This window comes from Oncorhynchus kisutch, linkage group LG20 (assembly GCF_002021735.2).
Source record: "Oncorhynchus kisutch isolate 150728-3 linkage group LG20, Okis_V2, whole genome shotgun sequence".
NCBI lineage: Eukaryota > Metazoa > Chordata > Actinopteri > Salmoniformes > Salmonidae > Oncorhynchus > Oncorhynchus kisutch.
The window spans coordinates 33134330-33156893 of record NC_034193.2 but is presented as its reverse complement, the minus strand read 5'-3'; the positions used below and the strand labels follow the sequence as shown (position 1 = coordinate 33156893).

At 38.9% G+C, this 22564-nt stretch overlaps 29 non-coding genes across 29 annotated transcripts; all 29 read right to left on the bottom strand.

The window, feature by feature from the left end:
* Window positions 1-101: 101 nt before the first annotated feature.
* Window positions 102-174, bottom strand: trnar-ucg (transfer RNA arginine (anticodon UCG)). Its single transcript has one exon. It is a non-coding gene; the product is annotated as a tRNA-Arg (tRNA).
* Window positions 175-1178: 1004 nt separating this feature from the next.
* trnar-ucg (transfer RNA arginine (anticodon UCG)) lies at window positions 1179-1251 on the bottom strand. Its single transcript has one exon. It is a non-coding gene; the product is annotated as a tRNA-Arg (tRNA).
* Window positions 1252-1537: 286 nt separating this feature from the next.
* On the bottom strand, window positions 1538-1610 carry trnar-ucg (transfer RNA arginine (anticodon UCG)). Its single transcript has one exon. It is a non-coding gene; the product is annotated as a tRNA-Arg (tRNA).
* A 1004-nt stretch (window positions 1611-2614) lies between these two features.
* Window positions 2615-2687, bottom strand: trnar-ucg (transfer RNA arginine (anticodon UCG)). The gene has a single exon. It is a non-coding gene; the product is annotated as a tRNA-Arg (tRNA).
* A 286-nt stretch (window positions 2688-2973) lies between these two features.
* Window positions 2974-3046, bottom strand: trnar-ucg (transfer RNA arginine (anticodon UCG)). Its single transcript has one exon. It is a non-coding gene; the product is annotated as a tRNA-Arg (tRNA).
* A 563-nt stretch (window positions 3047-3609) lies between these two features.
* trnar-ucg (transfer RNA arginine (anticodon UCG)) lies at window positions 3610-3682 on the bottom strand. Its single transcript has one exon. It is a non-coding gene; the product is annotated as a tRNA-Arg (tRNA).
* A 1363-nt stretch (window positions 3683-5045) lies between these two features.
* On the bottom strand, window positions 5046-5118 carry trnar-ucg (transfer RNA arginine (anticodon UCG)). The gene has a single exon. It is a non-coding gene; the product is annotated as a tRNA-Arg (tRNA).
* A 645-nt stretch (window positions 5119-5763) lies between these two features.
* Window positions 5764-5836, bottom strand: trnar-ucg (transfer RNA arginine (anticodon UCG)). The gene has a single exon. It is a non-coding gene; the product is annotated as a tRNA-Arg (tRNA).
* A 286-nt stretch (window positions 5837-6122) lies between these two features.
* trnar-ucg (transfer RNA arginine (anticodon UCG)) lies at window positions 6123-6195 on the bottom strand. Its single transcript has one exon. It is a non-coding gene; the product is annotated as a tRNA-Arg (tRNA).
* Window positions 6196-6758: 563 nt separating this feature from the next.
* Window positions 6759-6831, bottom strand: trnar-ucg (transfer RNA arginine (anticodon UCG)). The gene has a single exon. It is a non-coding gene; the product is annotated as a tRNA-Arg (tRNA).
* Window positions 6832-7117: 286 nt separating this feature from the next.
* On the bottom strand, window positions 7118-7190 carry trnar-ucg (transfer RNA arginine (anticodon UCG)). The gene has a single exon. It is a non-coding gene; the product is annotated as a tRNA-Arg (tRNA).
* Window positions 7191-8194: 1004 nt separating this feature from the next.
* trnar-ucg (transfer RNA arginine (anticodon UCG)) lies at window positions 8195-8267 on the bottom strand. Its single transcript has one exon. It is a non-coding gene; the product is annotated as a tRNA-Arg (tRNA).
* Window positions 8268-8830: 563 nt separating this feature from the next.
* trnar-ucg (transfer RNA arginine (anticodon UCG)) lies at window positions 8831-8903 on the bottom strand. Its single transcript has one exon. It is a non-coding gene; the product is annotated as a tRNA-Arg (tRNA).
* A 286-nt stretch (window positions 8904-9189) lies between these two features.
* Window positions 9190-9262, bottom strand: trnar-ucg (transfer RNA arginine (anticodon UCG)). The gene has a single exon. It is a non-coding gene; the product is annotated as a tRNA-Arg (tRNA).
* A 1363-nt stretch (window positions 9263-10625) lies between these two features.
* Window positions 10626-10698, bottom strand: trnar-ucg (transfer RNA arginine (anticodon UCG)). Its single transcript has one exon. It is a non-coding gene; the product is annotated as a tRNA-Arg (tRNA).
* Window positions 10699-10984: 286 nt separating this feature from the next.
* Window positions 10985-11057, bottom strand: trnar-ucg (transfer RNA arginine (anticodon UCG)). Its single transcript has one exon. It is a non-coding gene; the product is annotated as a tRNA-Arg (tRNA).
* Window positions 11058-12061: 1004 nt separating this feature from the next.
* On the bottom strand, window positions 12062-12134 carry trnastop-uca (transfer RNA opal suppressor (anticodon UCA)). Its single transcript has one exon. It is a non-coding gene; the product is annotated as a tRNA-Sec (tRNA).
* A 564-nt stretch (window positions 12135-12698) lies between these two features.
* Window positions 12699-12771, bottom strand: trnar-ucg (transfer RNA arginine (anticodon UCG)). The gene has a single exon. It is a non-coding gene; the product is annotated as a tRNA-Arg (tRNA).
* Window positions 12772-14052: 1281 nt separating this feature from the next.
* Window positions 14053-14125, bottom strand: trnar-ucg (transfer RNA arginine (anticodon UCG)). Its single transcript has one exon. It is a non-coding gene; the product is annotated as a tRNA-Arg (tRNA).
* A 563-nt stretch (window positions 14126-14688) lies between these two features.
* On the bottom strand, window positions 14689-14761 carry trnar-ucg (transfer RNA arginine (anticodon UCG)). The gene has a single exon. It is a non-coding gene; the product is annotated as a tRNA-Arg (tRNA).
* A 563-nt stretch (window positions 14762-15324) lies between these two features.
* On the bottom strand, window positions 15325-15397 carry trnar-ucg (transfer RNA arginine (anticodon UCG)). Its single transcript has one exon. It is a non-coding gene; the product is annotated as a tRNA-Arg (tRNA).
* Window positions 15398-15683: 286 nt separating this feature from the next.
* Window positions 15684-15756, bottom strand: trnar-ucg (transfer RNA arginine (anticodon UCG)). The gene has a single exon. It is a non-coding gene; the product is annotated as a tRNA-Arg (tRNA).
* A 1004-nt stretch (window positions 15757-16760) lies between these two features.
* trnar-ucg (transfer RNA arginine (anticodon UCG)) lies at window positions 16761-16833 on the bottom strand. The gene has a single exon. It is a non-coding gene; the product is annotated as a tRNA-Arg (tRNA).
* Window positions 16834-17478: 645 nt separating this feature from the next.
* trnar-ucg (transfer RNA arginine (anticodon UCG)) lies at window positions 17479-17551 on the bottom strand. Its single transcript has one exon. It is a non-coding gene; the product is annotated as a tRNA-Arg (tRNA).
* A 286-nt stretch (window positions 17552-17837) lies between these two features.
* On the bottom strand, window positions 17838-17910 carry trnar-ucg (transfer RNA arginine (anticodon UCG)). Its single transcript has one exon. It is a non-coding gene; the product is annotated as a tRNA-Arg (tRNA).
* A 1363-nt stretch (window positions 17911-19273) lies between these two features.
* Window positions 19274-19346, bottom strand: trnar-ucg (transfer RNA arginine (anticodon UCG)). Its single transcript has one exon. It is a non-coding gene; the product is annotated as a tRNA-Arg (tRNA).
* A 1722-nt stretch (window positions 19347-21068) lies between these two features.
* Window positions 21069-21141, bottom strand: trnar-ucg (transfer RNA arginine (anticodon UCG)). Its single transcript has one exon. It is a non-coding gene; the product is annotated as a tRNA-Arg (tRNA).
* A 286-nt stretch (window positions 21142-21427) lies between these two features.
* trnastop-uca (transfer RNA opal suppressor (anticodon UCA)) lies at window positions 21428-21500 on the bottom strand. Its single transcript has one exon. It is a non-coding gene; the product is annotated as a tRNA-Sec (tRNA).
* Window positions 21501-22063: 563 nt separating this feature from the next.
* Window positions 22064-22136, bottom strand: trnar-ucg (transfer RNA arginine (anticodon UCG)). The gene has a single exon. It is a non-coding gene; the product is annotated as a tRNA-Arg (tRNA).
* Window positions 22137-22564: the final 428 nt, after the last annotated feature.

Sequence of the window (22564 nt, the reverse complement as noted above, 5' to 3'; positions counted from 1 at the left end):
AAGTTGAACAACAGTGTCCAAGCTTTTCAAAGCAATGAGACCAATGCCTTATTTCGGGAATTTGAAAACATGTTCAAATTAGCTGAGCTAATGAAATTAAACGACCACGAAGGGACTCGAACCCTCAATCTTCTGATTCGAAGTCAGACGCCTTAGCCATTAGGCTACGCAGTCTATGTGATACATTCCTATTTGACATCATACAGACTTTGCTATGCCACAGTAGACATCAAAGTTGTGAACCTGTCCGAATGAGGAAAGCTAGTGATTTTTAACAAGTACAAAGATACTCTTTCCTTCAATCTTGTGATGCATATTCAGACACAATAATTCTCAGGCCTTGCAGTCTTAGATTATTAAAGTAGTACAACAATGTCCAAGCTTTTCAAAGCAATGAGACCAATGCCTTATTTCGGGAATTTGCAAACATGTTCAAATTAGCTGAGCTAATGAAATTAAGTGACCACGAAGTGACTCGAACCCTCAATCTTCTGATTCGAAGTCAGACGCCTTAGCCATTAGGCCACGCAGTCTATGTGATACATTCCTATTTGACATCATACAGACTTTGCTATGCCACAGTAGACATCAAAGTTGTGAACCTGTCCGAATGAGGAAAGCTAGTGATTTTTAACAAGTACAAAGATACTCTTTCCTTCAATCTTGTGATGCATATTCAGACACAATAATTCTCAGGCCTTGCAGTCTTAGATTATTAAAGTTGTACAACAATGTCCAAGCTTTTCAAAGCAATGAGACCAATGCCTTATTTCGAGAATTTGCAAACATGTTCAAATTAGCTGAGCTAATGAAATTAAATGACCACGAAGGGACTCGAATCCTCAATCTTCTGATTCGAAGTCAGACGCCTTATCCATTAGGCCACGCAGTCTATGTGATACATCCCTATTTGACATCATACAGACTTTGCTATGCCACAGTAGACATCAAAGTTGTGAACCTGTCCGAATGAGGAAAGCTAGTGATATTTAACAAGTAAGAAGAGACCTTTTCCCTCAATCTTGCGATGCCGAATCAGACACAATATTTCTCAGGCCTTTCAGTCTTAGATTATAAAAGTTGAACAACAATGTCCAAGCTTTTCAAAGCAATGAGACCAATGCCTTATTTCGGGAATTTGCAAACATGTTCAAATTAGCTGAGCTAATGAAATTAAACGACCACGAAGGGACTTGAACCCTCAATCTTCTGATTCGAAGTCAGACGCCTTATCCATTAGGCCACGCAGTCTATGTGATACATCCCTATTTGACATCATACAGATTTTGCTATGCCACAGTAGACATCAAAGTTGTGAACCTGTCCAAATGAGGAAAGCTAGTGATATTTAACAAGTAAGAAGAGACCTTTTCCCTCAATCTTGCGATGCCGAATCAGACACAATATTTCTCAGGCCTTTCAGTCTTAGATTATAAAAGTTGAACAACAGTGTCCAAGCTTTTCAAAGCAATGAGACCAATGCCTTATTTCGGGAATTTGAAAACATGTTCAAATTAGCTGAGCTAATGAAATTAAACGACCACGAAGGGACTCGAACCCTCAATCTTCTGATTCGAAGTCAGACGCCTTAGCCATTAGGCTACGCAGTCTATGTGATACATTCCTATTTGACATCATACAGACTTTGCTATGCCACAGTAGACATCAAAGTTGTGAACCTGTGCGAATGAGGAAAGCTAGTGATTTTTAACAAGTACAAAGATACTCTTTCCTTCAATCTTGTGATGCATATTCAGACACAATAATTCTCAGGCCTTGCAGTCTTAGATTATTAAAGTTGTACAACAATGTCCAAGCTTTTCAAAGCAATGAGACCAATGCCTTATTTCGGGAATTTGCAAACATGTTCAAATTAGCTGAGCTAATGAAATTAAGTGACCACGAAGTGACTCGAACCCTCAATCTTCTGATTCGAAGTCAGACGCCTTAGCCATTAGGCCACGCAGTCTATGTGATACATTCCTATTTGACATCATACAGACTTTGCTATGCCACAGTAGACATCAAAGTTGTGAACCTGTCCGAATGAGGAAAGCTAGTGATTTTTAACAAGTACAAAGATACTCTTTCCTTCAATCTTGTGATGCATATTCAGACACAATAATTCTCAGGCCTTGCAGTCTTAGATTATTAAAGTTGTACAACAATGTCCAAGCTTTTCAAAGCAATGAGACCAATGCCTTATTTCGGGAATTTGCAAACATGTTCAAATTAGCTGAGCTAATGAAATTAAATGACCACGAAGGGACTCGAATCCTCAATCTTCTGATTCGAAGTCAGACGCCTTATCCATTAGGCCACGCAGTCTATGTGATACATCCCTATTTGACATCATACAGACTTTGCTATGCCACAGTAGACATCAAAGTTGTGAACCTGTCCGAATGAGGAAAGCTAGTGATATTTAACAAGTAAGAAGAGACCTTTTCCCTCAATCTTGCGATGCCGAATCAGACACAATATTTCTCAGGCCTTTCAGTCTTAGATTATAAAAGTTGAACAACAATGTCCAAGCTTTTCAAAGCAATGAGACCAATGCCTTATTTCGGGAATTTGCAAACATGTTCAAATTAGCTGAGCTAATGAAATTAAACGACCACGAAGGGACTCGAACCCTCAATCTTCTGATTCGAAGTCAGACGCCTTATCCATTAGGCTACGCAGTCTATGTGATACATCCCTATTTGACATCATACAGATTTTGCTATGCCACAGTAGACATCAAAGTTGTGAACCTGTCCAAATGAGGAAAGCTAGTGATATTTAACAAGTAAGAAGAGACCTTTTCCCTCAATCTTGCGATGCCGAATCAGACACAATATTTCTCAGGCCTTTCAGTCTTAGATTATAAAAGTTGAACAACAGTGTCCAAGCTTTTCAAAGCAATGAGACCAATGCCTTATTTCGGGAATTTGAAAACATGTTCAAATTAGCTGAGCTAATGAAATTAAATGACCACGAAGGGACTCGAACCCTCAATCTTCTGATTCGAAGTCAGACGCCTTAGCCATTAGGCTACGCAGTCTATGTGATACATTCCTATTTGACATCATACAGACTTTGCTATGCCACAGTAGACATCAAAGTTGTGAACCTGTCCGAATGAGGAAAGCTAGTGATTTTTAACAAGTACAAAGATACTCTTTCCTTCAATCTTGTGATGCATATTCAGACACAATAATTCTCAGGCCTTGCAGTCTTAGATTATTAAAGTTGTACAACAATGTCCAAGCTTTTCAAAGCAATGAGACCAATGCCTTATTTCGGGAATTTGCAAACATGTTCAAATTAGCTGAGCTAATGAAATTAAATGACCCTATTTGACATCATACAGACTTTGCTATGCAACAGTGGACATCAAAGTTGTGAACCTGTCCGAATGAGGAAAGCTCGTGATATTTAACAAGTAAGAAGAGACCTTTTCCCTCAATCTTGCGATGCCGAATCAGACACAATATTTCTCAGGCCTTTCAGTCTTAGATTATAAAAGTTGAACAACAATGTCCAAGCTTTTCAAAGCAATGAGACCAATGCCTTATTTCGGGAATTTGCAAACATGTTCAAATTAGCTGAGCTAATGAAATTAAACGACCACGAAGGGACTCGAACCCTCAATCTTCTGATTCGAAGTCAGACGCCTTATCCATTAGGCCACGCAGTCTATGTGATACATCCCTATTTGACATCATACAGATTTTGCTATGCCACAGTAGACATCAAAGTTGTGAACCTGTCCAAATGAGGAAAGCTAGTGATATTTAACAAGTAAGAAGAGACCTTTTCCCTCAATCTTGCGATGCCGAATCAGACACAATAATTCTCAGGCCTTGCAGTCTTAGATTATTAAAGTTGTACAACAATGTCCAAGCTTTTCAAAGCAATGAGACCAATGCCTTATTTCGGGAATTTGAAAACATGTTCAAATTAGCTGAGCTAATGAAATTAAACGACCACGAAGGGACTCGAACCCTCAATCTTCTGATTCGAAGTCAGGCGCCTTAGCCATTAGGCCACGCAGTCTATGTGATACATTCCTATTTGACATCATACAGACTTTGCTATGCCACAGTAGACATCAAAGTTGTGAACCTGTCCGAATGAGGAAAGCTAGTGATTTTTAACAAGTACAAAGATACTCTTTCCTTCAATCTTGTGATGCATATTCAGACACAATAATTCTCAGGCCTTGCAGTCTTAGATTATTAAAGTTGTACAACAATGTCCAAGCTTTTCAAAGCAATGAGACCAATGCCTTATTTCGGGAATTTGCAAACATGTTCAAATTAGCTGAGCTAATGAAATTAAGTGACCACGAAGTGACTCGAACCCTCAATCTTCTGATTCGAAGTCAGACGCCTTAGCCATTAGGCCACGCAGTCTATGTGATACATTCCTATTTGACATCATACAGACTTTGCTATGCCACAGTAGACATCAAAGTTGTGAACCTGTCCGAATGAGGAAAGCTAGTGATTTTTAACAAGTACAAAGATACTCTTTCCTTCAATCTTGTGATGCATATTCAGACACAATAATTCTCAGGCCTTGCAGTCTTAGATTATTAAAGTTGTACAACAATGTCCAAGCTTTTCAAAGCAATGAGACCAATGCCTTATTTCGGGAATTTGCAAACATGTTCAAATTAGCTGAGCTAATGAAATTAAATGACCACGAAGGGACTCGAATCCTCAATCTTCTGATTCGAAGTCAGACGCCTTATCCATTAGGCCACGCAGTCTATGTGATACATCCCTATTTGACATCATACAGACTTTGCTATGCCACAGTAGACATCAAAGTTGTGAACCTGTCCGAATGAGGAAAGCTAGTGATATTTAACAAGTAAGAAGAGACCTTTTCCCTCAATCTTGCGATGCCGAATCAGACACAATATTTCTCAGGCCTTTCAGTCTTAGATTATAAAAGTTGAACAACAATGTCCAAGCTTTTCAAAGCAATGAGACCAATGCCTTATTTCGGGAATTTGCAAACATGTTCAAATTAGCTGAGCTAATGAAATTAAACGACCACGAAGGGACTCGAACCCTCAATCTTCTGATTCGAAGTCAGACGCCTTATCCATTAGGCCACGCAGTCTATGTGATACATCCCTATTTGACATCATACAGATTTTGCTATGCCACAGTAGACATCAAAGTTGTGAACCTGTCCGAATGAGGAAAGCTAGTGATTTTTAACAAGTACAAAGATACTCTTTCCTTCAATCTTGTGATGCATATTCAGACACAATAATTCTCAGGCCTTGCAGTCTTAGATTATTAAAGTTGTACAACAATGTCCAAGCTTTTCAAAGCAATGAGACCAATGCCTTATTTCGGGAATTTGCAAACATGTTCAAATTAGCTGAGCTAATGAAATTAAATGACCACGAAGGGACTCGAATCCTCAATCTTCTGATTCGAAGTCAGACGCCTTATCCATTAGGCCACGCAGTCTATGTGATACATCCCTATTTGACATCATACAGACTTTGCTATGCCACAGTAGACATCAAAGTTGTGAACCTGTCCGAATGAGGAAAGCTAGTGATATTTAACAAGTAAGAAGAGACCTTTTCCCTCAATCTTGCGATGCCGAATCAGACACAATATTTCTCAGGCCTTTCAGTCTTAGATTATAAAAGTTGAACAACAATGTCCAAGCTTTTCAAAGCAATGAGACCAATGCCTTATTTCGGGAATTTGCAAACATGTTCAAATTAGCTGAGCTAATGAAATTAAACGACCACGAAGGGACTCGAACCCTCAATCTTCTGATTCGAAGTCAGACGCCTTATCCATTAGGCCACGCAGTCTATGTGATACATCCCTATTTGACATCATACAGATTTTGCTATGCCACAGTAGACATCAAAGTTGTGAACCTGTCCAAATGAGGAAAGCTAGTGATATTTAACAAGTAAGAAGAGACCTTTTCCCTCAATCTTGCGATGCCGAATCAGACACAATATTTCTCAGGCCTTTCAGTCTTAGATTATAAAAGTTGAACAACAGTGTCCAAGCTTTTCAAAGCAATGAGACCAATGCCTTATTTCGGGAATTTGAAAACATGTTCAAATTAGCTGAGCTAATGAAATTAAATGACCACGAAGGGACTCGAACCCTCAATCTTCTGATTCGAAGTCAGACGCCTTAGCCATTAGGCTACGCAGTCTATGTGATACATTCCTATTTGACATCATACAGACTTTGCTATGCCACAGTAGACATCAAAGTTGTGAACCTGTCCGAATGAGGAAAGCTAGTGATTTTTAACAAGTACAAAGATACTCTTTCCTTCAATCTTGTGATGCATATTCAGACACAATAATTCTCAGGCCTTGCAGTCTTAGATTATTAAAGTTGTACAACAATGTCCAAGCTTTTCAAAGCAATGAGACCAATGCCTTATTTCGGGAATTTGCAAACATGTTCAAATTAGCTGAGCTAATGAAATTAAATGACCCTATTTGACATCATACAGACTTTGCTATGCAACAGTGGACATCAAAGTTGTGAACCTGTCCGAATGAGGAAAGCTCGTGATATTTAACAAGTAAGAAGAGACCTTTTCCCTCAATCTTGCGATGCCGAATCAGACACAATATTTCTCAGGCCTTTCAGTCTTAGATTATAAAAGTTGAACAACAATGTCCAAGCTTTTCAAAGCAATGAGACCAATGCCTTATTTCGGGAATTTGCAAACATGTTCAAATTAGCTGAGCTAATGAAATTAAACGACCACGAAGGGACTCGAACCCTCAATCTTCTGATTCGAAGTCAGACGCCTTATCCATTAGGCCACGCAGTCTATGTGATACATCCCTATTTGACATCATACAGATTTTGCTATGCCACATTAGACATCAAAGTTGTGAACCTGTCCAAATGAGGAAAGCTAGTGATATTTAACAAGTAAGAAGAGACCTTTTCCCTCAATCTTGCGATGCCGAATCAGACACAATAATTCTCAGGCCTTGCAGTCTTAGATTATTAAAGTTGTACAACAATGTCCAAGCTTTTCAAAGCAATGAGACCAATGCCTTATTTCGGGAATTTGAAAACATGTTCAAATTAGCTGAGCTAATGAAATTAAACGACCACGAAGGGACTCGAACCCTCAATCTTCTGATTCGAAGTCAGACGCCTTAGCCATTAGGCCACGCAGTCTATGTGATACATTCCTATTTGACATCATACAGACTTTGCTATGCCACAGTAGACATCAAAGTTGTGAACCTGTCCGAATGAGGAAAGCTAGTGATTTTTAACAAGTACAAAGATACTCTTTCCTTCAATCTTGTGATGCATATTCAGACACAATAATTCTCAGGCCTTGCAGTCTTAGATTATTAAAGTTGTACAACAATGTCCAAGCTTTTCAAAGGAATGAGACCAATGCCTTATTTCGGGAATTTGCAAACATGTTCAAATTAGCTGAGCTAATGAAATTAAGTGACCACGAAGTGACTCGAACCCTCAATCTTCTGATTCGAAGTCAGACGCCTTAGCCATTAGGCCACGCAGTCTATGTGATACATTCCTATTTGACATCATACAGACTTTGCTATGCCACAGTAGACATCAAAGTTGTGAACCTGTCCGAATGAGGAAAGCTAGTGATTTTTAACAAGTACAAAGATACTCTTTCCTTCAATCTTGTGATGCATATTCAGACACAATAATTCTCAGGCCTTGCAGTCTTAGATTATTAAAGTTGTACAACAATGTCCAAGCTTTTCAAAGCAATGAGACCAATGCCTTATTTCGGGAATTTGCAAACATGTTCAAATTAGCTGAGCTAATGAAATTAAATGACCACGAAGGGACTCGAATCCTCAATCTTCTGATTCGAAGTCAGACGCCTTATCCATTAGGCCACGCAGTCTATGTGATACATCCCTATTTGACATCATACAGACTTTGCTATGCCACAGTAGACATCAAAGTTGTGAACCTGTCCGAATGAGGAAAGCTAGTGATATTTAACAAGTAAGAAGAGACCTTTTCCCTCAATCTTGCGATGCCGAATCAGACACAATATTTCTCAGGCCTTTCAGTCTTAGATTATAAAAGTTGAACAACAGTGTCCAAGCTTTTCAAAGCAATGAGACCAATGCCTTATTTCGGGAATTTGAAAACATGTTCAAATTAGCTGAGCTAATGAAATTAAATGACCACGAAGGGACTCGAACCCTCAATCTTCTGATTCGAAGTCAGACGCCTTAGCCATTAGGCTACGCAGTCTATGTGATACATTCCTATTTGACATCATACAGACTTTGCTATGCCACAGTAGACATCAAAGTTGTGAACCTGTCCGAATGAGGAAAGCTAGTGATTTTTAACAAGTACAAAGATACTCTTTCCTTCAATCTTGTGATGCATATTCAGACACAATAATTCTCAGGCCTTGCAGTCTTAGATTATTAAAGTTGTACAACAATGTCCAAGCTTTTCAAAGCAATGAGACCAATGCCTTATTTCGGGAATTTGCAAACATGTTCAAATTAGCTGAGCTAATGAAATTAAATGACCCTATTTGACATCATACAGACTTTGCTATGCAACAGTGGACATCAAAGTTGTGAACCTGTCCGAATGAGGAAAGCTCGTGATATTTAACAAGTAAGAAGAGACCTTTTCCCTCAATCTTGCGATGCCGAATCAGACACAATATTTCTCAGGCCTTTCAGTCTTAGATTATAAAAGTTGAACAACAATGTCCAAGCTTTTCAAAGCAATGAGACCAATGCCTTATTTCGGGAATTTGCAAACATGTTCAAATTAGCTGAGCTAATGAAATTAAACGACCACGAAGGGACTCGAACCCTCAATCTTCTGATTCGAAGTCAGACGCCTTATCCATTAGGCCACGCAGTCTATGTGATACATCCCTATTTGACATCATACAGATTTTGCTATGCCACATTAGACATCAAAGTTGTGAACCTGTCCAAATGAGGAAAGCTAGTGATATTTAACAAGTAAGAAGAGACCTTTTCCCTCAATCTTGCGATGCCGAATCAGACACAATAATTCTCAGGCCTTGCAGTCTTAGATTATTAAAGTTGTACAACAATGTCCAAGCTTTTCAAAGCAATGAGACCAATGCCTTATTTCGGGAATTTGAAAACATGTTCAAATTAGCTGAGCTAATGAAATTAAACGACCACGAAGGGACTCGAACCCTCAATCTTCTGATTCGAAGTCAGACGCCTTAGCCATTAGGCCACGCAGTCTATGTGATACATTCCTATTTGACATCATACAGACTTTGCTATGCCACAGTAGACATCAAAGTTGTGAACCTGTCCGAATGAGGAAAGCTAGTGATTTTTAACAAGTACAAAGATACTCTTTCCTTCAATCTTGTGATGCATATTCAGACACAATAATTCTCAGGCCTTGCAGTCTTAGATTATTAAAGTTGTACAACAATGTCCAAGCTTTTCAAAGCAATGAGACCAATGCCTTATTTCGGGAATTTGCAAACATGTTCAAATTAGCTGAGCTAATGAAATTAAGTGACCACGAAGTGACTCGAACCCTCAATCTTCTGATTCGAAGTCAGACGCCTTAGCCATTAGGCCACGCAGTCTATGTGATACATTCCTATTTGACATCATACAGACTTTGCTATGCCACAGTAGACATCAAAGTTGTGAACCTGTCCGAATGAGGAAAGCTAGTGATTTTTAACAAGTACAAAGATACTCTTTCCTTCAATCTTGTGATGCATATTCAGACACAATAATTCTCAGGCCTTGCAGTCTTAGATTATTAAAGTTGTACAACAATGTCCAAGCTTTTCAAAGCAATGAGACCAATGCCTTATTTCGGGAATTTGCAAACATGTTCAAATTAGCTGAGCTAATGAAATTAAATGACCACGAAGGGACTCGAATCCTCAATCTTCTGATTCGAAGTCAGACGCCTTATCCATTAGGCCACGCAGTCTATGTGATACATCCCTATTTGACATCATACAGACTTTGCTATGCCACAGTAGACATCAAAGTTGTGAACCTGTCCGAATGAGGAAAGCTAGTGATATTTAACAAGTAAGAAGAGACCTTTTCCCTCAATCTTGCGATGCCGAATCAGACACAATATTTCTCAGGCCTTTCAGTCTTAGATTATAAAAGTTGAACAACAATGTCCAAGCTTTTCAAAGCAATGAGACCAATGCCTTATTTCGGGAATTTGCAAACATGTTCAAATTAGCTGAGCTAATGAAATTAAATGACCACGAAGGGACTCGAATCCTCAATCTTCTGATTCGAAGTCAGACGCCTTATCCATTAGGCCACGCAGTCTATGTGATACATCCCTATTTGACATCATACAGACTTTGCTATGCCACAGTAGACATCAAAGTTGTGAACCTGTCCGAATGAGGAAAGCTAGTGATATTTAACAAGTAAGAAGAGACCTTTTCCCTCAATCTTGCGATGCCGAATCAGACACAATATTTCTCAGGCCTTTCAGTCTTAGATTATAAAAGTTGAACAACAATGTCCAAGCTTTTCAAAGCAATGAGACCAATGCCTTATTTCGGGAATTTGCAAACATGTTCAAATTAGCTGAGCTAATGAAATTAAACGACCACGAAGGGACTCGAACCCTCAATCTTCTGATTCGAAGTCAGACGCCTTATCCATTAGGCCACGCAGTCTATGTGATACATCCCTATTTGACATCATACAGATTTTGCTATGCCACAGTAGACATCAAAGTTGTGAACCTGTCCAAATGAGGAAAGCTAGTGATATTTAACAAGTAAGAAGAGACCTTTTCCCTCAATCTTGCGATGCCGAATCAGACACAATATTTCTCAGGCCTTTCAGTCTTAGATTATAAAAGTTGAACAACAGTGTCCAAGCTTTTCAAAGCAATGAGACCAATGCCTTATTTCGGGAATTTGAAAACATGTTCAAATTAGCTGAGCTAATGAAATTAAACGACCACGAAGGGACTCGAACCCTCAATCTTCTGATTCGAAGTCAGACGCCTTAGCCATTAGGCTACGCAGTCTATGTGATACATTCATATTTGACATCATACAGACTTTGCTATGCCACAGTAGACATCAAAGTTGTGAACCTGTCCGAATGAGGAAAGCTAGTGATTTTTAACAAGTACAAAGATACTCTTTCCTTCAATCTTGTGATGCATATTCAGACACAATAATTCTCAGGCCTTGCAGTCTTAGATTATTAAAGTTGTACAACAATGTCCAAGCTTTTCAAAGCAATGAGACCAATGCCTTATTTCGGGAATTTGCAAACATGTTCAAATTAGCTGAGCTAATGAAATTAAATGACCACGAAGGGACTCGAATCCTCAATCTTCTGATTCGAAGTCAGACGCCTTATCCATTAGGCCACGCAGTCTATGTGATACATCCCTATTTGACATCATACAGACTTTGCTATGCCACAGTAGACATCAAAGTTGTGAACCTGTCCGAATGAGGAAAGCTAGTGATATTTAACAAGTAAGAAGAGACCTTTTCCCTCAATCTTGCGATGCCGAATCAGACACAATATTTCTCAGGCCTTTCAGTCTTAGATTATAAAAGTTGAACAACAATGTCCAAGCTTTTCAAAGCAATGAGACCAATGCCTTATTTCGGGAATTTGCAAACATGTTCAAATTAGCTGAGCTAATGAAATTAAACGAGCACGAAGGGACTCGAATCCTCAATCTTCTGATTCGAAGTCAGACGCCTTAGCCATTAGGCCACGCAGTCTATGTGATACATTCCTATTTGACATCATACAGACTTTGCTATGCCACAGTAGACATCAAAGTTGTGAACCTGTCCGAATGAGGAAAGCTAGTGATTTTTAACAAGTACAAAGATACTCTTTCCTTCAATCTTGTGATGCATATTCAGACACAATAATTCTCAGGCCTTGCAGTCTTAGATTATTAAAGTTGTACAACAATGTCCAAGCTTTTCAAAGCAATGAGACCAATGCCTTATTTCGGGAATTTGCAAACATGTTCAAATTAGCTGAGCTAATGAAATTAAGTGACCACGAAGGGACTCGAACCCTCAATCTTCTGATTTGAAGTCAGACGCCTTAGCCATTAGGCCACGCAGTCTATGTGATACATTCCCTATTTGACATCATACAGACTTTGCTATGCCACAGTAGACATCAAAGTTGTGAACCTGTCCGAATGAGGAAAGCTAGTGATTTTTAACAAGTACAAAGATACTCTTTCCTTCAATCTTGTGATGCATATTCAGACACAATAATTCTCAGGCCTTGCAGTCTTAGATTATTAAAGTTGAACAACAATGTCCAAGCTTTTCAAAGCAACAAGACCAATGCCTTATTTAGGGAAATTGCAAACATGTACGAATTAGCTGAGCTAATGAAATTAAATGACCCTATTTGACATCATACAGACTTTGCTATGCAACAGTGGACATCAAAGTTGTGAACCTGTCCGAATGAGGAAAGCTCGTGATATTTAACAAGTAAGAAGAGACCTTTTCCCTCAATCTTGCGATGCCGAATCAGACACAATATTTCTCAGGCCTTTCAGTCTTAGATTATAAAAGTTGAACAACAATGTCCAAGCTTTTCAAAGCAATGAGACCAATGCCTTATTTCGGGAATTTGCAAACATGTTCAAATTAGCTGAGCTAATGAAATTAAACGACCACGAAGGGACTCGAACCCTCAATCTTCTGATTCGAAGTCAGACGCCTTATCCATTAGGCCACGCAGTCTATGTGATACATCCCTATTTGACATCATACAGATTTTGCTATGCCACAGTAGACATCAAAGTTGTGAACCTGTCCAAATGAGGAAAGCTAGTGATATTTAACAAGTAAGAAGAGACCTTTTCCCTCAATCTTGCGATGCCGAATCAGACACAATATTTCTCAGGCCTTTCAGTCTTAGATTATAAAAGTTGAACAACAGTGTCCAAGCTTTTCAAAGCAATGAGACCAATGCCTTATTTCGGGAATTTGAAAAGATGTTCAAATTAGCTGAGCTAATGAAATTAAACAACCACGAAGGGACTCGAACCCTCAATCTTCTGATTCGAAGTCAGACGCCTTAGCCATTAGGCCACGCAGTCGATGTGATACATTCCTATTTGACATCATACAGACTTTGCTATGCCACAGTAGACATCAAAGTTGTGAACCTGTCCGAATGAGGAAAGCTAGTGATTTTTAACAAGTACAAAGATACTCTTTCCTTCAATCTTGTGATGCATATTCAGACACAATAATTCTCAGGCCTTGCAGTCTTAGATTATTAAAGTTGTACAACAATGTCCAAGCTTTTCAAAGCAATGAGACCAATGCCTTATTTCGGGAATTTGCAAACATGTTCAAATTAGCTGAGCTAATGAAATTAAATGACCACGAAGGGACTCGAATTCTCAATCTTCTGATTCGAAGTCAGATGCCTTATCCATTAGGCCACGCAGTCTATGTGATACATCCCTATTTGACATCATACAGACTTTGCTATGCCACAGTAGACATCAAAGTTGTGAACCTGTCCGAATGAGGAAAGCTAGTGATTTTTAACAAGTACAAAGATACTCTTTCCTTCAATCTTGTGATGCATATTCAGACACAATAATTCTCAGGCCTTGCAGTCTTAGATTATTAAAGTTGAACAACAATGTCCAAGCTTTTCAAAGCAACAAGACCAATGCCTTATTTAGGGAAATTGCAAACATGTACGAATTAGCTGAGCTAATGAAATTAAATGACCCTATTTGACATCATACAGACTTTGCTATGCAACAGTGGACATCAAAGTTGTGAACCTGTCCGAATGAGGAAAGCTCGTGATATTTAACAAGTAAGAAGAGACCTTTTCCCTCAATCTTGCGATGCCGAATCAGACACAATATTTCTCAGGCCTTTCAGTCTTAGATTATAAAAGTTGAACAACAATGTCCAAGCTTTTCAAAGCAATGAGACCAATGCCTTATTTCGGGAATTTGCAAACATGTTCAAATTAGCTGAGCTAATGAAATTAAACGACCACGAAGGGACTCGAACCCTCAATCTTCTGATTCGAAGTCAGACGCCTTATCCATTAGGCCACGCAGTCTATGTGATACATCCCTATTTGACATCATACAGACTTTGCTATGCCACAGTAGACATCAAAGTTGTGAACCTGTCCGAATGAGGAAAGCTAGTGATTTTTAACAAGTACAAAGATACTCTTTCCTTCAATCTTGTGATGCATATTCAGACACAATAATTCTCAGGCCTTGCAGTCTTAGATTATTAAAGTTGAACAACAATGTCCAAGCTTTTCAAAGCAACAAGACCAATGCCTTATTTAGGGAAATTGCAAACATGTACGAATTAGCTGAGCTAATGAAATTAAATGACCCTATTTGACATCATACAGACTTTGCTATGCAACAGTGGACATCAAAGTTGTGAACCTGTCCGAATGAGGAAAGCTCGTGATATTTAACAAGTAAGAAGAGACCTTTTCCCTCAATCTTGCGATGCCGAATCAGACACAATATTTCTCAGGCCTTTCAGTCTTAGATTATAAAAGTTGAACAACAGTGTCCAAGCTTTTCAAAGCAATGAGACCAATGCCTTATTTCGGGAATTTGAAAACATGTTCAAATTAGCTGAGCTAATGAAATTAAATGACCACGAAGGGACTCGAACCCTCAATCTTCTGATTCGAAGTCAGACGCCTTAGCCATTAGGCTACGCAGTCTATGTGATACATTCCTATTTGACATCATACAGACTTTGCTATGCCACAGTAGACATCAAAGTTGTGAACCTGTCCGAATGAGGAAAGCTAGTGATTTTTAACAAGTACAAAGATACTCTTTCCTTCAATCTTGTGATGCATATTCAGACACAATAATTCTCAGGCCTTGCAGTCTTAGATTATTAAAGTTGTACAACAATGTCCAAGCTTTTCAAAGCAATGAGACCAATGCCTTATTTCGGGAATTTGCAAACATGTTCAAATTAGCTGAGCTAATGAAATTAAATGACCCTATTTGACATCATACAGACTTTGCTATGCAACAGTGGACATCAAAGTTGTGAACCTGTCCGAATGAGGAAAGCTCGTGATATTTAACAAGTAAGAAGAGACCTTTTCCCTCAATCTTGCGATGCCGAATCAGACACAATATTTCTCAGGCCTTTCAGTCTTAGATTATAAAAGTTGAACAACAATGTCCAAGCTTTTCAAAGCAATGAGACCAATGCCTTATTTCGGGAATTTGCAAACATGTTCAAATTAGCTGAGCTAATGAAATTAAACGACCACGAAGGGACTCGAACCCTCAATCTTCTGATTCGAAGTCAGACGCCTTATCCATTAGGCCACGCAGTCTATGTGATACATCCCTATTTGACATCATACAGATTTTGCTATGCCACAGTAGACATCAAAGTTGTGAACCTGTCCAAATGAGGAAAGCTAGTGATATTTAACAAGTAAGAAGAGACCTTTTCCCTCAATCTTGCGATGCCGAATCAGACACAATAATTCTCAGGCCTTGCAGTCTTAGATTATTAAAATTGTACAACAATGTCCAAGCTTTTCAAAGCAATGAGACCAATGCCTTATTTCGGGAATTTGAAAACATGTTCAAATTAGCTGAGCTAATGAAATTAAACGACCACGAAGGGACTCGAACCCTCAATCTTCTGATTCGAAGTCAGACGCCTTAGCCATTAGGCCACGCAGTCTATGTGATACATTCCTATTTGACATCATACAGACTTTGCTATGCCACAGTAGACATCAAAGTTGTGAACCTGTCCGAATGAGGAAAGCTAGTGATTTTTAACAAGTACAAAGATACTCTTTCCTTCAATCTTGTGATGCATATTCAGACACAATAATTCTCAGGCCTTGCAGTCTTAGATTATTAAAGTTGTACAACAATGTCCAAGCTTTTCAAAGCAATGAGACCAATGCCTTATTTCGGGAATTTGCAAACATGTTCAAATTAGCTGAGCTAATGAAATTAAGTGACCACGAAGTGACTCGAACCCTCAATCTTCTGATTCGAAGTCAGACGCCTTAGCCATTAGGCCACGCAGTCTATGTGATACATTCCTATTTGACATCATACAGACTTTGCTATGCCACAGTAGACATCAAAGTTGTGAACCTGTCCGAATGAGGAAAGCTAGTGATATTTAACAAGTAAGAAGAGACCTTTTCCCTCAATCTTGCGATGCCGAATCAGACAGAATATTTCTCAGGCCTTTCAGTCTTAGATTATAAAAGTTGAACAACAATGTCCAAGCTTTTCAAAGCAATGAGACCAATGCCTTATTTCGGGAATTTGCAAACATGTTCAAATTAGCTGAGCTAATGAAATTAAACGAGCACGAAGGGACTCGAATCCTCAATCTTCTGATTCGAAGTCAGACGCCTTATCCATTAGGCCACGCAGTCTATGTGATACATTCCTATTTGACATCATACAGACTTTGCTATGCCACAGTAGACATCAAAGTTGTGAACCTGTCCGAATGAGGAAAGCTAGTGATTTTTAACAAGTACAAAGATACTCTTTCCTTCAATCTTGTGATGCATATTCAGACACAATAATTCTCAGGCCTTGCAGTCTTAGATTATTAAAGTTGTACAACAATGTCCAAGCTTTTCAAAGCAATGAGACCAATGCCTTATTTCGGGAATTTGAAAACATGTTCAAATTAGCTGAGCTAATGAAATTAAACGACCACGAAGGGACTCGAACCCTCAATCTTCTGATTCGAAGTCAGACGCCTTAGCCATTAGGCCACGCAGTCTATGTGATACATTCCTATTTGACATCATACAGACTTTGCTATGCCACAGTAGACATCAAAGTTGTGAACCTGTCCGAATGAGGAAAGCTAGTGATTTTTAACAAGTACAAAGATACTCTTTCCTTCAATCTTGTGATGCATATTCAGACACAATAATTCTCAGGCCTTGCAGTCTTAGATTATTAAAGTTGTACAACAATGTCCAAGCTTTTCAAAGCAATGAGACCAATGCCTTATTTCGGGAATTTGCAAACATGTTCAAATTAGCTGAGCTAATGAAATTAAATGACCACGAAGGGACTCGAATCCTCAATCTTCTGATTCGAAGTCAGACGCCTTATCCATTAGGCCACGCAGTCTATGTGATACATCCCTATTTGACATCATACAGACTTTGCTATGCCACAGTAGACATCAAAGTTGTGAACCTGTCCGAATGAGGAAAGCTAGTGATATTTAACAAGTAAGAAGAGACCTTTTCCCTCAATCTTGCGATGCCGAATCAGACACAATATTTCTCAGGCCTTTCAGTCTTAGATTATAAAAGTTGAACAACAATGTCCAAGCTTTTCAAAGCAATGAGACCAATGCCTTATTTCGGGAATTTGCAAACATGTTCAAATTAGCTGAGCTAATGAAATTAAACGACCACGAAGGGACTCGAACCCTCAATCTTCTGATTCGAAGTCAGACGCCTTATCCATTAGGCCACGCAGTCTATGTGATACATCCCTATTTGACATCATACAGATTTTGCTATGCCACAGTAGACATCAAAGTTGTGAACCTGTCCAAATGAGGAAAGCTAGTGATATTTAACAAGTAAGAAGAGACCTTTTCCCTCAATCTTGCGATGCCGAATCAGACACAATATTTCTCAGGCCTTTCAGTCTTAGATTATAAAAGTTGAACAACAGTGTCCAAGCTTTTCAAAGCAATGAGACCAATGCCTTATTTCGGGAATTTGAAAACATGTTCAAATTAGCTGAGCTAATGAAATTAAACGACCACGAAGGGACTCGAACCCTCAATCTTCTGATTCGAAGTCAGACGCCTTAGCCATTAGGCTACGCAGTCTATGTGATACATTCCTATTTGACATCATACAGACTTTGCTATGCCACAGTAGACATCAAAGTTGTGAACCTGTCCGAATGAGGAAAGCTAGTGATTTTTAACAAGTACAAAGATACTCTTTCCTTCAATCTTGTGATGCATATTCAGACACAATAATTCTCAGGCCTTGCAGTCTTAGATTATTAAAGTTGTACAACAATGTCCAAGCTTTTCAAAGCAATGAGACCAATGCCTTATTTCGGGAATTTGCAAACATGTTCAAATTAGCTGAGCTAATGAAATTAAATGACCACGAAGGGACTCGAATCCTCAATCTTCTGATTCGAAGTCAGACGCCTTATCCATTAGGCCACGCAGTCTATGTGATACATCCCTATTTGACATCATACAGACTTTGCTATGCCACAGTAGACATCAAAGTTGTGAACCTGTCCGAATGAGGAAAGCTAGTGATATTTAACAAGTAAGAAGAGACCTTTTCCCTCAATCTTGCGATGCCGAATCAGACACAATATTTCTCAGGCCTTTCAGTCTTAGATTATAAAAGTTGAACAACAATGTCCAAGCTTTTCAAAGCAATGAGACCAATGCCTTATTTCGGGAATTTGCAAACATGTTCAAATTAGCTGAGCTAATGAAATTAAACGAGCACGAAGGGACTCGAATCCTCAATCTTCTGATTCGAAGTCAGACGCCTTATCCATTAGGCCACGCAGTCTATGTGATACATTCCTATTTGACATCATACAGACTTTGCTATGCCACAGTAGACATCAAAGTTGTGAACCTGTCCGAATGAGGAAAGCTAGTGATTTTTAACAAGTACAAAGATACTCTTTCCTTCAATCTTGTGATGCATATTCAGACACAATACTTCTCAGGCATTGCAGTCTTAGATTATTAAAGTTGTACAACAATGTCCAAGCTTTTCAAAGCAATGAGACCAATGCCTTATTTCGGGAATTTGCAAACATGTTCAAATTAGCTGAGCTAATGAAATTAAATGACCACGAAGGGACTCGAATCCTCAATCTTCTGATTCGAAGTCAGACGCCTTATCCATTAGGCCACGCAGTCTATGTGATACATCCCTATTTGACATCATACAGACTTTGCTATGCCACAGTAGACATCAAAGTTGTGAACCTGTCCGAATGAGGAAAGCTAGTGATATTTAACAAGTAAGAAGAGACCTTTTCCCTCAATCTTGCGATGCCGAATCAGACACAATATTTCTCAGGCCTTTCAGTCTTAGATTATAAAAGTTGAACAACAATGTCCAAGCTTTTCAAAGCAATGAGACCAATGCCTTATTTCGGGAATTTGCAAACATGTTCAAATTAGCTGAGCTAATGAAATTAAACGACCACGAAGGGACTCGAACCCTCAATCTTCTGATTCGAAGTCAGACGCCTTAGCCATTAGGCTACGCAGTCTATGTGATACATTCCTATTTGACATCATACAGACTTTGCTATGCCACAGTAGACATCAAAGTTGTGAACCTGTCCGAATGAGGAAAGCTAGTGATTTTTAACAAGTACAAAGATACTCTTTCCTTCAATCTTGTGATGCATATTCAGACACAATAATTCTCAGGCCTTGCAGTCTTAGATTATTAAAGTTGTACAACAATGTCCAAGCTTTTCAAAGCAATGAGACCAATGCCTTATTTCGGGAATTTGCAAACATGTTCAAATTAGCTGAGCTAATGAAATTAAATGACCACGAAGGGACTCGAATCCTCAATCTTCTGATTCGAAGTCAGACGCCTTATCCATTAGGCCACGCAGTCTATGTGATACATCCCTATTTGACATCATACAGACTTTGCTATGCCACAGTAGACATCAAAGTTGTGAACCTGTCCGAATGAGGAAAGCTAGTGATATTTAACAAGTAAGAAGAGACCTTTTCCCTCAATCTTGCGATGCCGAATCAGACACAATATTTCTCAGGCCTTTCAGTCTTAGATTATAAAAGTTGAACAACAATGTCCAAGCTTTTCAAAGCAATGAGACCAATGCCTTATTTCGGGAATTTGCAAACATGTTCAAATTAGCTGAGCTAATGAAATTAAACGAGCACGAAGGGACTCGAATCCTCAATCTTCTGATTCGAAGTCAGACGCCTTATCCATTAGGCCACGCAGTCTATGTGATACATTCCTATTTGACATCATACAGACTTTGCTATGCCACAGTAGACATCAAAGTTGTGAACCTGTCCGAATGAGGAAAGCTAGTGATTTTTAACAAGTACAAAGATACTCTTTCCTTCAATCTTGTGATGCATATTCAGACACAATACTTCTCAGGCATTGCAGTCTTAGATTATTAAAGTTGTACAACAATGTCCAAGCTTTTCAAAGCAATGAGACCAATGCCTTATTTCGGGAATTTGCAAACATGTTCAAATTAGCTGAGCTAATGAAATTAAATGACCACGAAGGGACTCGAATCCTCAATCTTCTGATTCGAAGTCAGACGCCTTATCCATTAGGCCACGCAGTCTATGTGATACATCCCTATTTGACATCATACAGACTTTGCTATGCCACAGTAGACATCAAAGTTGTGAACCTGTCCGAATGAGGAAAGCTAGTGATATTTAACAAGTAAGAAGAGACCTTTTCCCTCAATCTTGCGATGCCGAATCAGACACAATATTTCTCAGGCCTTTCAGTCTTAGATTATAAAAGTTGAACAACAATGTCCAAGCTTTTCAAAGCAATGAGACCAATGCCTTATTTCGGGAATTTGCAAACATGTTCAAATTAGCTGAGCTAATGAAATTAAACGAGCACGAAGGGACTCGAATCCTCAATCTTCTGATTCGAAGTCAGACGCCTTATCCATTAGGCCACGCAGTCTATGTGATACATTCCTATTTGACATCATACAGACTTTGCTATGCCACAGTAGACATCAAAGTTGTGAACCTGTCCGAATGAGGAAAGCTAGTGATTTTTAACAAGTACAAAGATACTCTTTCCTTCAATCTTGTGATGCATATTCAGACACAATAATTATCAGGCCTTGCAGTCTTAGATTATTAAAGTTGTACAACAATGTCCAAGCTTTTCAAAGCAATGAGACCAATGCCTTATTTCGGGAATTTGAAAACATGTTCAAATTAGCTGAGCTAATGAAATTAAACGACCACGAAGGGACTCGAACCCTCAATCTTCTGATTCGAAGTCAGACGCCTTAGCCATTAGGCCACGCAGTCTATGTGATACATTCCTATTTGACATCATACAGACTTTGCTATGCCACAGTAGACATCAAAGTTGTGAACCTGTCCGAATGAGGAAAGCTAGTGATTTTTAACAAGTACAAAGATACTCTTTCCTTCAATCTTGTGATGCATATTCAGACACAATAATTCTCAGGCCTTGCAGTCTTAGATTATTAAAGTTGTACAACAATGTCCAAGCTTTTCAAAGCAATGAGACCAATGCCTTATTTCGGGAATTTGCAAACATGTTCAAATTAGCTGAGCTAATGAAATTAAGTGACCACGAAGGGACTCGAACCCTCAATCTTCTGATTTGAAGTCAGACGCCTTAGCCATTAGGCCACGCAGTCTATGTGATACATCCCTATTTGACATCATACAGACTTTGCTATGCCACAGTAGACATCAAAGTTGTGAACCTGTCCGAATGAGGAAAGCTAGTGATTTTTAACAAGTACAAAGATACTCTTTCCTTCAATCTTGTGATGCATATTCAGACACAATAATTCTCAGGCCTTGCAGTCTTAGATTATTAAAGTTGAACAACAATGTCCAAGCTTTTCAAAGCAACAAGACCAATGCCTTATTTAGGGAAATTGCAAACATGTACGAATTAGCTGAGCTAATGAAATTAAATGACCCTATTTGACATCATACAGACTTTGCTATGCAACAGTGGACATCAAAGTTGTGAACCTGTCCGAATGAGGAAAGCTCGTGATATTTAACAAGTAAGAAGAGACCTTTTCCCTCAATCTTGCGATGCCGAATCAGACACAATATTTCTCAGGCCTTTCAGTCTTAGATTATAAAAGTTGAACAACAATGTCCAAGCTTTTCAAAGCAATGAGACCAATGCCTTATTTCGGGAATTTGCAAACATGTTCAAATTAGCTGAGCTAATGAAATTAAACGACCACGAAGGGACTCGAACCCTCAATCTTCTGATTCGAAGTCAGACGCCTTATCCATTAGGCCACGCAGTCTATGTGATACATCCCTATTTGACATCATACAGATTTTGCTATGCCACAGTAGACATCAAAGTTGTGAACCTGTCCAAATGAGGAAAGCTAGTGATATTTAACAAGTAAGAAGAGACCTTTTCCCTCAATCTTGCGATGCCGAATCAGACACAATATTTCTCAGGCCTTTCAGTCTTAGATTATAAAAGTTGAACAACAGTGTCCAAGCTTTTCAAAGCAATGAGACCAATGCCTTATTACGGGAATTTGAAAAGATGTTCAAATTAGCTGAGCTAATGAAATTAAACAACCACGAAGGGACTCGAACCCTCAATCTTCTGATTCGAAGTCAGACGCCTTAGCCATTAGGCCACGCAGTCTATGTGATACATCCCTATTTGACATCATACAGACTTTGCTATGCCACAGTAGACATCAAAGTTGTGAAC